The 13,368-nt window shown below is 36.4% G+C and overlaps 1 protein-coding gene across 1 annotated transcript in view; it reads right to left on the bottom strand.

Annotated features, from left to right (window-relative positions):
• The window catches only part of LOC146398768 (uncharacterized), a 690,556-nt gene that overhangs the window by 655,259 nt on the left and 21,929 nt on the right, over positions 1-13,368 (bottom strand). The window lies entirely within an intron of this gene.

The following is a 13,368-nucleotide window of genomic DNA, read 5'->3' as shown; positions in this document are numbered from 1 at the left end:
ATTGTATCAAACATAGCTGCCTGTACTATAGGGTAGGTCTTCTTTATCTATTTCATACATGTTGGTAGGTGCCTATTAATCCCAAATACCACATTGATCCCCTTTCTCTTATCCCTTTAGTAACCATAATTTCTTTTTTTTTTTTTTTTTTGTTGTTGTTGTTGTTGTTGCTGCTATTTCTTGGGCCGCTCCCGCGGCATATGGAGGTTCCCAGGCTAGGGGTTGAATCGGAGCTGTAGCCACCGGCCTACGCCAGAGCCACAGCAACTCGGGATCCGAGCCGCGTCTGCAACCTACACCACAGCTCACGGCAACGCCGGATCGTTAACCCACTGAGCAAGGGCAGGGACCGAACCCGCAACCTCATGGTTCCTAGTCGGATTCGTTAACCACTGCGCCACGATGGGAACTCCACCATAATTTCTTTTCTACATCTCTGAGTTTATTTCTAAGTTCCTTTGTATTTTTTATAGTATTTTTTATAGTTTATTTCTAAGTTCCTATCCATTTTTTTATAGTCCACATATAAGTGATCGCAGATGGTATTTGTCTTAGTCTTTTTGGCTTCACTTAATATGATCATCTCTAGGTCCATCCATGTGGCTGCAAATGGCGTTATTTCATTCTTTTTTGCTGAGTAGGGTTGTACTGTGTATATATACCTGTATACACACACACAGGGATAGACATATACATAAACACACAACCACATCTTCTTATCTATCCATCTCTCAAAAGACATTTAGGTTGCCTGTAAGTCTTGGCTATTTTAAACGGTGCTGCAATGAACATTTGGGCGCATGTATCTTTTTGAATTCCCATTTTCTCCACATAGATGCCCAGGAGCGAGACTGCTGGATCATATGGCAACTCTACTTGTAGTTGTCTTAAGTAACCCCCCTCATGTTCTCCAAAGGAAATATTTTCACATTGAACTATTTTTCAGAGTACTCAGAATTTATACGATCTATTCGATAAGCCATATGGTCTGACAGATATTTCATGAGAACTTGTAAAGAATGAGTGTTCTTATGTTACCGATGAGTGGACTGTTAGGTGATGTTTTTGATAGTGTTGTTCAATCCTCAATCTTAATAAAGAGATAATATGTATATATTTACTTATTAAATTTTATGGTTGTACCCATGGCATATGGTATTTCCCAGGCCAAGGACTGAATCTGAGCCATGGCTGCCACCTATGCCACAGCTATGGCAACACTGGATCCTTTAATCCACTGCACTGGGCGGGGACCAAAGCTACAAATCTGGAGCAACTGGACCTGCTGCAGTTGGATTCTAAACCCAGGGCACCACAGCAGGAACTCCAAGAGAATATTTAAATTGCAACATTGATTTTAGATTTACCCATGTTTCTTGTCAAGTCTCAGATTTGACTTCATATAAGGCCGTCCATATTTAAGAAATATGAGATCTTTCTCTCTCTGACTTACTTCACTCAGGGTATACATGTATGAGCAACTGGGTCACCATGCTGTACAGTAGAAAAAATATATATAAATAATACAAAAAGAAATATGAGATCTGATAAAGATTCATGGCTTCTACCAATTTATTTCTGGGTCTATTAAATAGACATTGAGTTTCAAAAATAATGTTTAAAACATCTCACATTTTAAAAAGGTTTGTCTTTCATTATCTTCTTAGTCACTTTTTCACCTGATTTGTTTTTCTTGAATAATTTCCTCAGATAGTCCCTTTAATTCATAATTGATTTTCTTGATGCATTCAATCTGACATTTTACATGAAAATTTAATTCCCATGCTTAAGTATTTTTTTCTGTTCTAGTAAGTATTTTATTTTCAAAGCTGCTCATTGTGTTTAACTCTTGTATTTTTAGAGATTTAATATGTATTTGAACACTTTATCGGTTTATACATACTTATGTTTTATCCATTATCTAAATACACAAGAGTCTATTTCCAATGCTTTTAGTATCTGCTGTGTTTCACTCAATGTATTTTTCCAGTGTATTTTGCTATATATATTTTATTTTTTATTTTGACATCACCTCGAGGAGAGTTTTTCTGTGTGTTGGTGAACCCTGCGGCTTTCCATTCTCAAGTGTTCGCTCAAGGATTTGTTTTACATTGATTTGCCCATGGCAATTCAGAGCAGTTGCCACTTGAGACCAATTTTATGATAATTTATTGACAAGGTGGCTTCTGCTTTATACACTACAACACAAGTGGCATTTTGCATTGTGCCTTTTTTTTTTCCATCCAGAATTACAAAAGCTTCATCCTCTTCCCTTGGCTAGTGGCTGCATTTATCAGTCAATCTTACCCTGGAGTTACATTTTAAAAGTGCTCTGGATTTATGAAGGATTTTTACTGTTCACCTCCCCCCTTGTTTTGGCCTAAGGTCTCTGTCTGCTCTGGGATGACACCCAAGCTCCTGGCAGTTTTGCCAGCATTTCCAGGTGCTGCCATGAGGGAAGATTCTATGGCATGTGTCTCCCTTTTTGCTGAAGGAGAGTGATTATTCCCTTTTCCTCCCTTATTGGTTCATAAAGCTTTTAAAATGATTTTACTCCCGTTTATGTAACATTTCTCTTTCTCTGAAGTGGAGTCACTGCATAATAATAAAAACAAATACTCAAGAAGCTTGTCATTTAAATTTTCCTTCCTGGACATGGATACAGCACTGGAACAGACTGACATACTGAGGAAAATTTTATGAAGTAGACGGATGCAACCAGAGATTCTCATACTAAGTGAAGTAAATGAGAAGGACAGACACCCTCTGATATCACTTACATGTGGAATCTGAAATATGGAAAAAATGAACCTATCTATGAAACAGAAACAGACTCACAGGCACAGAGAACAGACTTGAGATGGCCAAGGGGCAGGGGAGGGAGTGGGATGGACTGGGAGTTTGGGGTTAGCAGATGCCAACTCTTACATTGAGAATGGATGAACAACAAGGTCCTATGATACAGCCAAGTACATCAAATCTCCTGGGAAAGACTACGATGGAAAAGAATGTAAAAAATAACACATATAATAGAATCACTTTGCTGTAGAGAAGAAATTGGCACAACATTGTAAATCAACTATACTTTAATTTTAAAATTTTATCAAGTAGAGATGAAGAGCATTTCAAATTTAGAGAATGAATTTAAAATATGTGTACAGTGAAGTATAATGTATTTTCACTACGTAGACATATTTGCTGCAGAACTGGTTACTTAAAAGACTTTGATGGTAGAATATAAAACTAGAAACTGAGATAAGCCAAATATGATCCAAAATGTTTTTCAACCAATAAGAATAAATTAAAATTTTGTTCATGCTATTATTTCATTGTGGTTGATAGTGGTTTTTTCAATAGAGGAATGGCATTTCTTAATTTGAAATTAAACCAAATCTATAAACAAGTCAACAAATCACTTTGTAGCCATGTACATGATGAGAGGGTCCCTGGGTGTCAGGGGGATGTGGAATCAAGCGAGGTTGGGTACTTTAAAACATTTTTTTACATTAGAGTATAGTTTATTTACCATGTCCTGCCTATTACTAGGTGGTTTCAAAGTTCTCAACACACCTGAAGGAAATAATTGCAACATTTGTACCAATCTTAGGATAATCTAATTTGGTTTTGCTTATTATTTTTTTTGTTTCAATATATGACATTGGACTTCACATGTTCACAACAAACATCTCCATTTCAGACTTGAATGCTTCCCAAAGTATTTAGAAACATCAACAACATAAACAATGCAGTTTTAAAAGTAAATGTATACTTAGTTAAGAGTGTAATTAAATAAGGGGAAAAAAAACACAAATCATTCTACTGTTCTTTTTATGATAAACCACATTAAAATCCCAGAAACATCTGGGGACCCTAATTCAAGCCGAAACTCAAAGGATAATTTCACTTTTATATATGAATGTGGGTTTCTGATAGTCTAAAGGGATTCTCTGATATTTAGACAATTGGAATAAATTTTCTCTGGTGAATCTAAAGCTCAAACTTCGATTACCATGCTAAAATTGTCATGCAACTTTGTATCTTAAAATTGAGGGGAAAACACTTTCATGTTGTAAATTTCTTCCTCATGGAACATTCTAAGTTCAAATTTAGTTCATTCATACCAATTAATTAGGGGATTCAATCAGTTAAAATTAGTACCAAGTAATTAATCACCACATACCAAGAGCAATCTGGAGTCAGAATCCATTTGCCAAGGTGGGGTGAGACACATATTAGGAGACAAATAGGAATAAAACACTTGAATCAAGCTCAGGAGTCCACTAGATTTTGGGAACAGATTTTTCAACCAAAATCAAAATCAGGAACACATAAGCAACAACTTAACCATGACTCTGAGGACAGATCTAAGTACCTGTGGAGCGAGAAATGGCCGTTCAGATTTACAGAAGTGAATTAGCCACAAAGTTTATGAACAAAAATAAAAGACACAGAAGGACGAAAAAAGCCTGAAATTCCTATGTTAGGATTTGATCATTACTTTCTATCTTTTTTAATGAAAATTGTCCATGTGTCAATCCAATTAATCTCCTTTATAAATTCACTAAGCAAAACTTCTTGGTGCTTTGCAATGTGCTGGAAGGACCCAGAGCTGAGAATGAAGACCAGCACTCCTTTCTCACTCTGGCCTTCTTGACATTTCAACAGCATAGCTGCTTCACGTCTGCAAATTTCAAGACTCCTTAGGACTTTGATTTAAAAAAAAAAAAAAAAAAAAAAAAAAAGCTTTCATCAACTTGAAGTTCCTTTATCTCAGCTCACCATTGACATGAATCATGAGCATGAAGCTAAGGTAAACTCTAGCAAATACAGATTTAAGCACCAATAAAAATTATGTCATAAAGAAATACAGCTGATGTATGGGCAACTTTGGGATAAACTCTTGGTATGCATCTTATTTAATTCAAAGATTAACTTTGGGTAACAAAATTTTGTCCAAGTTACCATTACTGCTGCTTGTGCAAGATGAGGGGCTGTCTGAATATACCATCTGCTCAGCTACTTTATCTCAGCTATGTATTTTCTATTATCTCACATTTACAGAGCCCCTAAGGAAGTCAAAGAAAGATAGGGATATTGCTTATATATAGAATCTAAAGTAAGTCAAACCTGTAGAAGAAACAAACAAACCCCCAAAACAGTAAAGTGGTGGTTACCAGAGCATTGGAGGAAAAAGGGGATCAGATTTGATGGCATTTAAGGGTATAAACCTCTTACAAGCAGTAAAAAAGCCAGAGCAATCTAATACACAGTATGTAATGAATACAGAGAATGATATTGTGTTATACAGTAGCCCTCCCTTATCTGAAGCTTCACTTTGCCCAATTTCAGCTACCTGGAGTCAACTGCAGACTGAAAATGCTTAATGGAAAATTCCAGCAATAAACAATTCATGTGCTTTAAATTGCACACCACTCTGAGCAGTGTGATGAAATCTCATGCCAGCGTGCTCCATCTGCCTAGGATTCCCCCATCACCACCTTTATCTGCTCCTGATCTTTAACCATCAACATCACCATTGCTCAGTAATCCAGGATCACCCAAAGCAAATGATCCTCCTTCTGATGTATTATTAGGTGGATGGTAGCCTACTGCAATGTCATAGTACTTCCATCATTTACCTCACTTCATCTCACCACATTAGCATCTTATCAACTCCTATCATCTTGAGACAGGTGAGTACAGAACAGTAAGATATTTTGACAGAGAAACCACATTCATGTAACTTTTGCCACAGTGTATGGTTATAAATTTTCCATTATTAGTTATTATTAACTTTTCGTTGTGCCTAGTTTTTAAATTAAACATTATTATAGGTGTGTATGTAATAGGAAAAACAGTATGGGTAAGGTTCAGTATTACCCAGTTTCAGGCATCCACTCATTTCCTGTAACATATGGAAAAAGGGAGGTCTACTCTGATTTTGCAATGTGATAAATATTGCTACCATGACATCATATTACAATATATAAATGTATCAAAGTAAGATGTGTGTACTTTCAACGTTTACAATGTCACATGTCAAATTTATTCAATAAGAAAAAGAAATGGACAACACTAACCGTGCATGATAACACAATGCTTGCTGTGCATCAAACATGGTGCTAGAAACTTTAAATGCTTTAGCTCACTGAATTCTCATAATAAGCTCTATGGGAGATTGTTTTTCCAATTTTGCTAATGAAGATCCTGAGCCGCAGAGAAATTAAACTCATTCAAAATGACCTGACTAGTAAGTGGCAAGCCTAAGAGTTGAGCCAGATGGCTTGGCCCCCAAATATGTCCACTTCCCCACTACAACCTACTCTGCTTACAGCAGTTTGGAATCTGGCCTGACACAGAAGCCTTATCTGATAGGAAACTATAATAAAAGCCTTACCAACAGCTACAGGAAATTAGTGTAACACACTCATTTATTCCTTTGTATCAGGACAAGTATTTTTATATCATATACCAGTTTGATTTATTATTTTGTAAATCCTTTTAAGCACCGTACTGGTCACACAGGCAACATTCCTTCAATAAACCTTTGCTGACTGTGTTGCCCCAAACATCTGAACGCATTATAGAGGCAGTATGGGGTGGCTCTGATCACAGACCCAGGATCTGCGGTGCCTGGCTTAAGTCCGGCTCTATCAGTTCTAAGCGCTGTGAACCTGGGCAAGGTACCCATCCTTTTGCTGCTTCAAATTATGACTAGTCTAATGGCGACAAAAATACTGGTCTCTTGCCTTCATTGTTCTGAGTATTAAGTGGTAAATGCGTATGAAGTGTTGACGTCGATGGTTTTCATAGAGGGAAAGAGGGAACTGGATCAAACCTGAAAAAGGAAAAATGTGCTATAGACCATAAACCTCACCAATGCATATTTCACCATTCTTTAACATTTATTGTTGGTTTTTGAGTAGCCGTTTCTGCTGGAGTTTCTCAGGGAAGGTCCGTTCTTCCAGCACGGCGTTCTCATGCTCCACTGGTTCCTGACCTCTGTCCACTGTGCACCTTTTTTTATTCTTTATGCCTGTTATGTAACAGTGCTGTCCTTGCTCACAGTGGGACATGGTCTGTGAGTTACAGACTCAAGAAGGGGAAGAAAATTATCCTGTTCTTTAAGATCATTTCCTAGAAAATTACAAATCAACGCTCAAAGTCTTCAGATAACTCCGTTTGCCAGCTCTCTAGAAAACCCTTTTATACTAAGTGATAAGTCTAGCATCAGATATGCAACACAGAAAATACAAGAGGATCTGATTTTATGTAACTATTTAAAATGTTTTATTCTGATGGTAGCATTTAAAGTTATACACTACATATTTTCATGGTAAGTTCCATGATGTTAATGACATTAACTCAAGTGTTTCTGTTAGAACTGTACTTTTAATGTATTTTAAAATAATCTATCTTTCGAGCAGAAAGCTCACATGTTTCAAACATGTATAGACATGTTTCAATGGCACTTTCATAACTGCAGTATTGCTCTGTGAAAGTTTAACGGTTTTTTTTTTTTATTTACAAGGCCTTTAAAAACTTATTTTAGAAAAGTTCAAGTATTGATACAGAAAAGAAAAACTCATTTTCTTCAAACAGATAATCTATACCTCTTTTATAAATCTCAAGATCTAAGATATTTATACTTTAGATACCTAAGCAAAATAAAGCTATCTAACAATTAATGTATTTAACTTGAACACAAGGAAAAAACTCTAACATAATAAACACAAACAATGTCCAGCTATTGCTTGCTCTTGAAGCAAAAGAAAAATGAGAACAGAGGGAAACAAGATACATTTTTCTCTGCATAATATATGCATTATCTATGTGCTAATGAGTAATAGTACATCCTTTATTTCTGGAAGCAGACCACATCTTTAGGATGGAAAACCATAAAATAATCCCATAGATTACGAAAAAATAATTGAGATTGCTAACCTGTTGGCCCTAAAATATGTAGCTTAGAAGTAGCAGAGAGCAACTCTTATTCCTAAACATTCTACAAGGCCAGTGTTTTCACTTAATTTATCTTAAAAAGGGACAACATACTGACCAATATTTTAAGATTAGATGATGTCATTTACTTTAAAATTCATAATTATTCCAATGACCATTTTCTCTTAGAAAAATACTGAATATATTTAAACAGAAAAGCAAATAAACAACTGACACCAAAAGAAATTCTAGAAAATATCTCCATTAAGTGTGACAGCATGCAAGAGACCAAGGGACATCCGGGGGTCTTACATCTCTTGTCCTGATAGGAAACTACTGGCATTCTACTCTGTTGTTTTTGCTACTGCAAAATTCTGTTAGAAAGAACTACAGCCCTTTAAGGGTGTGACATCCCTAATGAGGTCCTTCTAACGAACAGAGTATGGGAACGCATCCCAAAGTTTAACCTTGTGGTAGAGAAGTCTGGCGGACAGTATCTCAGCAAGGACCCCAAGCCCATCTCAATAGTCCTCAGTCATGCTGATTGTGCGCATCCCGTATGTGTGCTAAGGATGAAAACAGCACTTTGGCCATGGTCTTCCTCCCCACCTCCTGTTACTCCAACTATTACAAGAAAAACGGCAGATGCATCCCAGGGCAAGGACAGTGCAATGTCTGAAAAATATCCCTCCAAACGGTCAAGTTCATGGGCTACAAACAAAGTGTAGGAAACGGTCAGAGTCAGGAGGAACCCAAGGACCCCGACTGTAATGTGCTCACTGGATAGAACCCTGGAATAGAAAATAGAAGAAAGGAAGTAAGGTAAAACAGAGATATGAATAATAAAACTTCATGGAGTATAATGTACTGATATTGGTGCATTAAGTGTGACCAATGTACCACACTCGCGAAAGCTATTACTATGAGGGGAAACCAGATGTAGGATATATGGGATAACTCTACTCTTTTTGTCATTTTTCTGTAAATCCAGAACAGTTCTAAAAGCAAATGCTTATTAAAAGCAAAATGAAAAGGAACTCAAAAAAGCAGTGATTAAAATAAGGCTTTGCACATGCACACTACCATATAAAGGGGAGATAACTAACAGGGACTTACTGTATAGCAGAGGGATGTCCACTCAACATTCTGTAATAGGCCCCATGGGGAAAAAAGAATAGATATATGTATATACAACTGATTCACTTTGCTGTAAACCCAAAGCTAATGCAACATTACAAATCAACTACACCCCAATACAAAAGAAAAAAAAAAAATACAAAGTAACTTGTTCATATAGCTCTAAATGTTTCAGGAATCTAACAAACATGAATAAACCTCAAATTCCAATTTCCAAGACAGAGATCGTCAAAGTGACCTAAAGTAATCAAATAATATTCTGTCCTAAGATAAACACATAGAACAAAAATAAGCAATGTACAAATGACATAACAGAACAAGTAAATCTTATCAACTCTAAGCAAGACAGAGCTGGTTTGGCTGAATTAATAGCTGATAGATAAATGGATGTCACTGCAGTAAATATCTTTATGAATGAAGAAAATCATAACCAAGTGTTAACAGACTTATTTCACCATAGGAGTAAGAAATTGTGACTGCATATGCAACAAGAGTATGTGAATAAAAATTGAATGGTTTAGTATGAGAAAATGACAAATCACTATTGGTGTGATTTTAACATTGATTATTCAAACATCAAGCACAGTGTTAGACAAAAATGCAACCAAGGTAAGAGAAGATTTGAGTATCAAAAACCATTTAAGGGAGTTCCCATCGTGGCTCAGTGGTTAATGAATATGACTAGGAACCATGAGGTTGCGGGTTCGATCCCTGGCCTTGCTCAGTGGGTTAAGGATCTGGTGTTGTCGTGAGCTGCTGTGGTGTAGGTTGCAGATGCGGCTCGGATCCTGTGTTGCTGTGGCTCTGGTGTAGGCCGGTGGCAACAGCTCCAATTCAACCCATAGCCTGGGAACCTCCATATGCCATGGGAGTGGCTCATGAAAAGGCAAAAGACAAGAAAAAAAAAAAAAAAAAAAAGATTCAGTATCATAAAAGCGTGCTCAGTTAGAAATTAAGAAAACATACATATTATAAATTTTAAAATATCTTCCTAAGTTAAATATTGGTCAAAGGAAAATCACAGATTTTTTTTAAGACTTTTAAGTGCTGAACATTATAAAAAAACAAATGAAAACCACGTAGACAAGCTTGTACAGTGAAGCTTCTACGATGCTTCCCATAAAGTTTTATACCTACGTACTTTGACGCGCAAGTAATACGAAAGGTTAAAAATGGTTAGTAAGAGTCAGAAAAGAGCAAACAAAGGGAGAAAGGATATAATAAATCAAATCTTCAAATCGATGAAATAGCAAACAGAATTAGGAAGCCAGTGTTTTATGCAATGATAGCCTTTAACAAGAAAGACCCTATTGGATTAATTCCCTGCAGAAAACAGGCATAAAACAGCTATGTAATACCAGAAAAAGCAAGCACAGGAAGCAAGGAACACGCGCAGGGAGGCTGGGGGATGTATGCCCAGAGAAGAACAGTAACTAGTTGTTGCTTTTGTTTTTATTTTCCTACCAGCTCTTAGCCTGGGGCTATATCCAGTTGGCAAATGCCAGATGGCAGCAGGGGAAAAACCAGTCTTTCTGACTAGAAAATGCCTAAATAATCCCATCATTTATTTTAAAAGAAAGAAAACAAATACATGCAAAGACTCTTAAATGTTTTTACAAAGATAGGGTTGACTAGCTCCAAGCAACACATCATCTCAATCTTATTAAACTCTTCTTAACACCAGGGTGAAAAATACTATTTCCAATGCAATAGAAAAATCCCTATCATTTCTTAATAAGTATTTTAAAATTCTAAACAAAGAATTAGCAAATAAAATGCAACTTGACCAAAGATACAAGATAAATGAGACTATGTATTTAGAATAAGATAAGAAAACACCTAATGGCAATTTATGACAAGAAAATGTTACAATACAAATTTAATTTGAGTCTCTCAATAGGCATTGAAACAAATGTATGGAACTCACTATGAATTTATCATAAATTAAGTACATTGGGAAAAGATAGCTACCTTATCCTGGCAAATTGTATCTATTAGAAAAGAGTCTACACAACATACTAGCTGTGTAAAAAACATTACTTTAAATCCCAAACAAGACAGGGTTATCGCTCTAAGTATTTTCCATTGTTGGAGCCACGCTGGTAAGAGAGAATAAGAAATTAAATACCTTCTAATTGAAAAACAGTTTAAAAAAAACCACATTAATTTGCAAAGAAAATTTGCATTTTAGTAAAGCTACAAAGCATTAGAAAATATACGAAGAAGATACAATAGGCAATAGCATAAAAAGGCAGTATCTAGAAATAAATCTTATACAAAACATGGAATTCTTTTACATGGAAAAGCTTAATTGTGAGTTTTTTTTTTAAATGAGTATCCAATACGATCGAGATGACAAAGTACACTTTTATGCCATGTTCCAAGTACAGAACATAAATTTCATAAGCCTAAAACCTGAAACAATTTTTCTCATTATTCCTTCTTTTTCTTGTTTGGGTGTGAAAAAAACCTGGCTTTTGGTTTACTGAGATGATAGAATGATGGTAAAACAAAGCTCACAGTCCTTGAAACACACTAATTATTATCTTAATTATTATAGTTAATCATTATCCTCATTATTCAATCCAACTCTTATACCATTACTGATATTAAAAAGAAATTATGAAGTTATGAAATAATATGCATATCTGTTATTCATGAAAAAAATGTAAGAAAATGGACTTTTTGGAAAGCTCAAAGCTGAGGGTCAAAACCATGTTTGAAAGTTTCTTGCTCAGTTATTTGCCTCGAGTTTCCAACTTAGTTATTTTTTGTCTTCTGTCCTTTTTAGGGCTGCACCCACAGCATATGGAGGTTCCCAGGCTAGGGGTCTAATCGGAGCTGTTGCTGCTGCTAGCCTACGCCACAGCCACGACAGATCCGAGCTGCATCTCATCACCACAGCTCATGGCAACCCAGATCCTTAACTGACTGAGCAAGGCCAGGGATGGAACCCACAACCTCATGGTTCCTAGTCAGATTTGTTTCTACTATGCCACAATGGAACTCCCTGAGTTTCTAATTTAAAAGGAAGATGTCTCTGCTGAATTTGGGGTTGTTTCAGGAACCAGGAGAGCCTACTGACCACAAGCATTTTTTAACGAAAGCCTATAGGTTTTTGTGAATGCCTAGACTTTGATGACAACACAGTGACAAGTGAGCTCCTCAGAGCCAGTGAGTCACTTCCTTGGTCAGTGTCACAGCAGCTGTGTGTCAGCATTTGGAACTATGAGAATGCAGGAAACTATGACATGCCACCTCCCTTCCTACTCAGTGCGGCCAGCTTACTCCCACTGTTTCCAAACTCTTGGCTAAAATATCAGTGACTTGATCTTATCCTATAGTGGGTGTGAATGTGTTTGATATCTCACTACAATATCTCCAATATTAAATGATACTAATGGACTATGAAATGATGCTTGGAAAATTACTGCAGGTCATACATGGTGTGGTAATTTTTAAAAACTTAAAATGTATGTGTTATCTTGGTGGTTTTATCAGGTAAGTCATTATGATACATAGTATTTAATTTAATTCAATTTTAACAGAATTAAGAAAAAGTACACTTTTGTTTGAAAAAAAAAAAAGACTGCTCCTTCAAAGACTCTTAAGAGTACATGAGGTAAATACTCTCAAAACAATAGAAGTGATTGCTGCAGTTTTATTTCTCACTGCTCTTTCCTGACAAGTTGAATAGCAAACTATCCCTCCTACAGTTGCTGATTTTCCTAGAAGAGCATGTGTCACGGCAGAGCTGTGGTTCTCTTCAAGGACTCTTGGAAAGAGCCAGGACACACAAGTGTCATTAACTGAGGAGGCCTGCTAAGTAACATTTTGGAGTAGATAATGCAAAACCACAGGAAGACGTTAAAGAAGAGAGTGATGTATATTTGTCTTCAAGAATAAGAATTTACCCTTTCAGGGATCTTTTGAAAACTCATACCCAAGAATTGTTCATTATCCAGTCTAGGGCATTTTTACTTTGTCAGTTATATTGGTGCCGGATGTAGAATCAAATGGTGATGCAGAGCAGCTCGTGATTCATCCTCTATCTCGGACCAGTTATCACGTCTCTCTGAGAGCAAGCACACAAAACTGTTCCCAGCCATCTTCACAGATGTTACATAAAGGGAGACTGCCTCGTTCGGGTCGGTTTTGCCGCAGCCATTTAAGGACACTAAGGAAATGAATGAAACGTCATTTAAAACTCCAGATGAGGTTTATGTATCAGAAGAGAACTTAAAAATGGCTCGGTGAAATGTTAGGCTATGCATAACGTCATTATCAAGA

Source organism: Sus scrofa, chromosome 10 (genome assembly GCF_054392235.1).
Source record: "Sus scrofa isolate SSC_HxYL_T2T_F1_AM1 chromosome 10, Sscrofa_HxYL_maternal_Yorkshire_Landrace_v2.0, whole genome shotgun sequence".
Taxonomy (NCBI): Eukaryota; Metazoa; Chordata; class Mammalia; order Artiodactyla; family Suidae; genus Sus; species Sus scrofa.
Note: the sequence above shows the minus strand (reverse complement) of the source record. Positions and strands in the feature narration are given on the sequence as shown.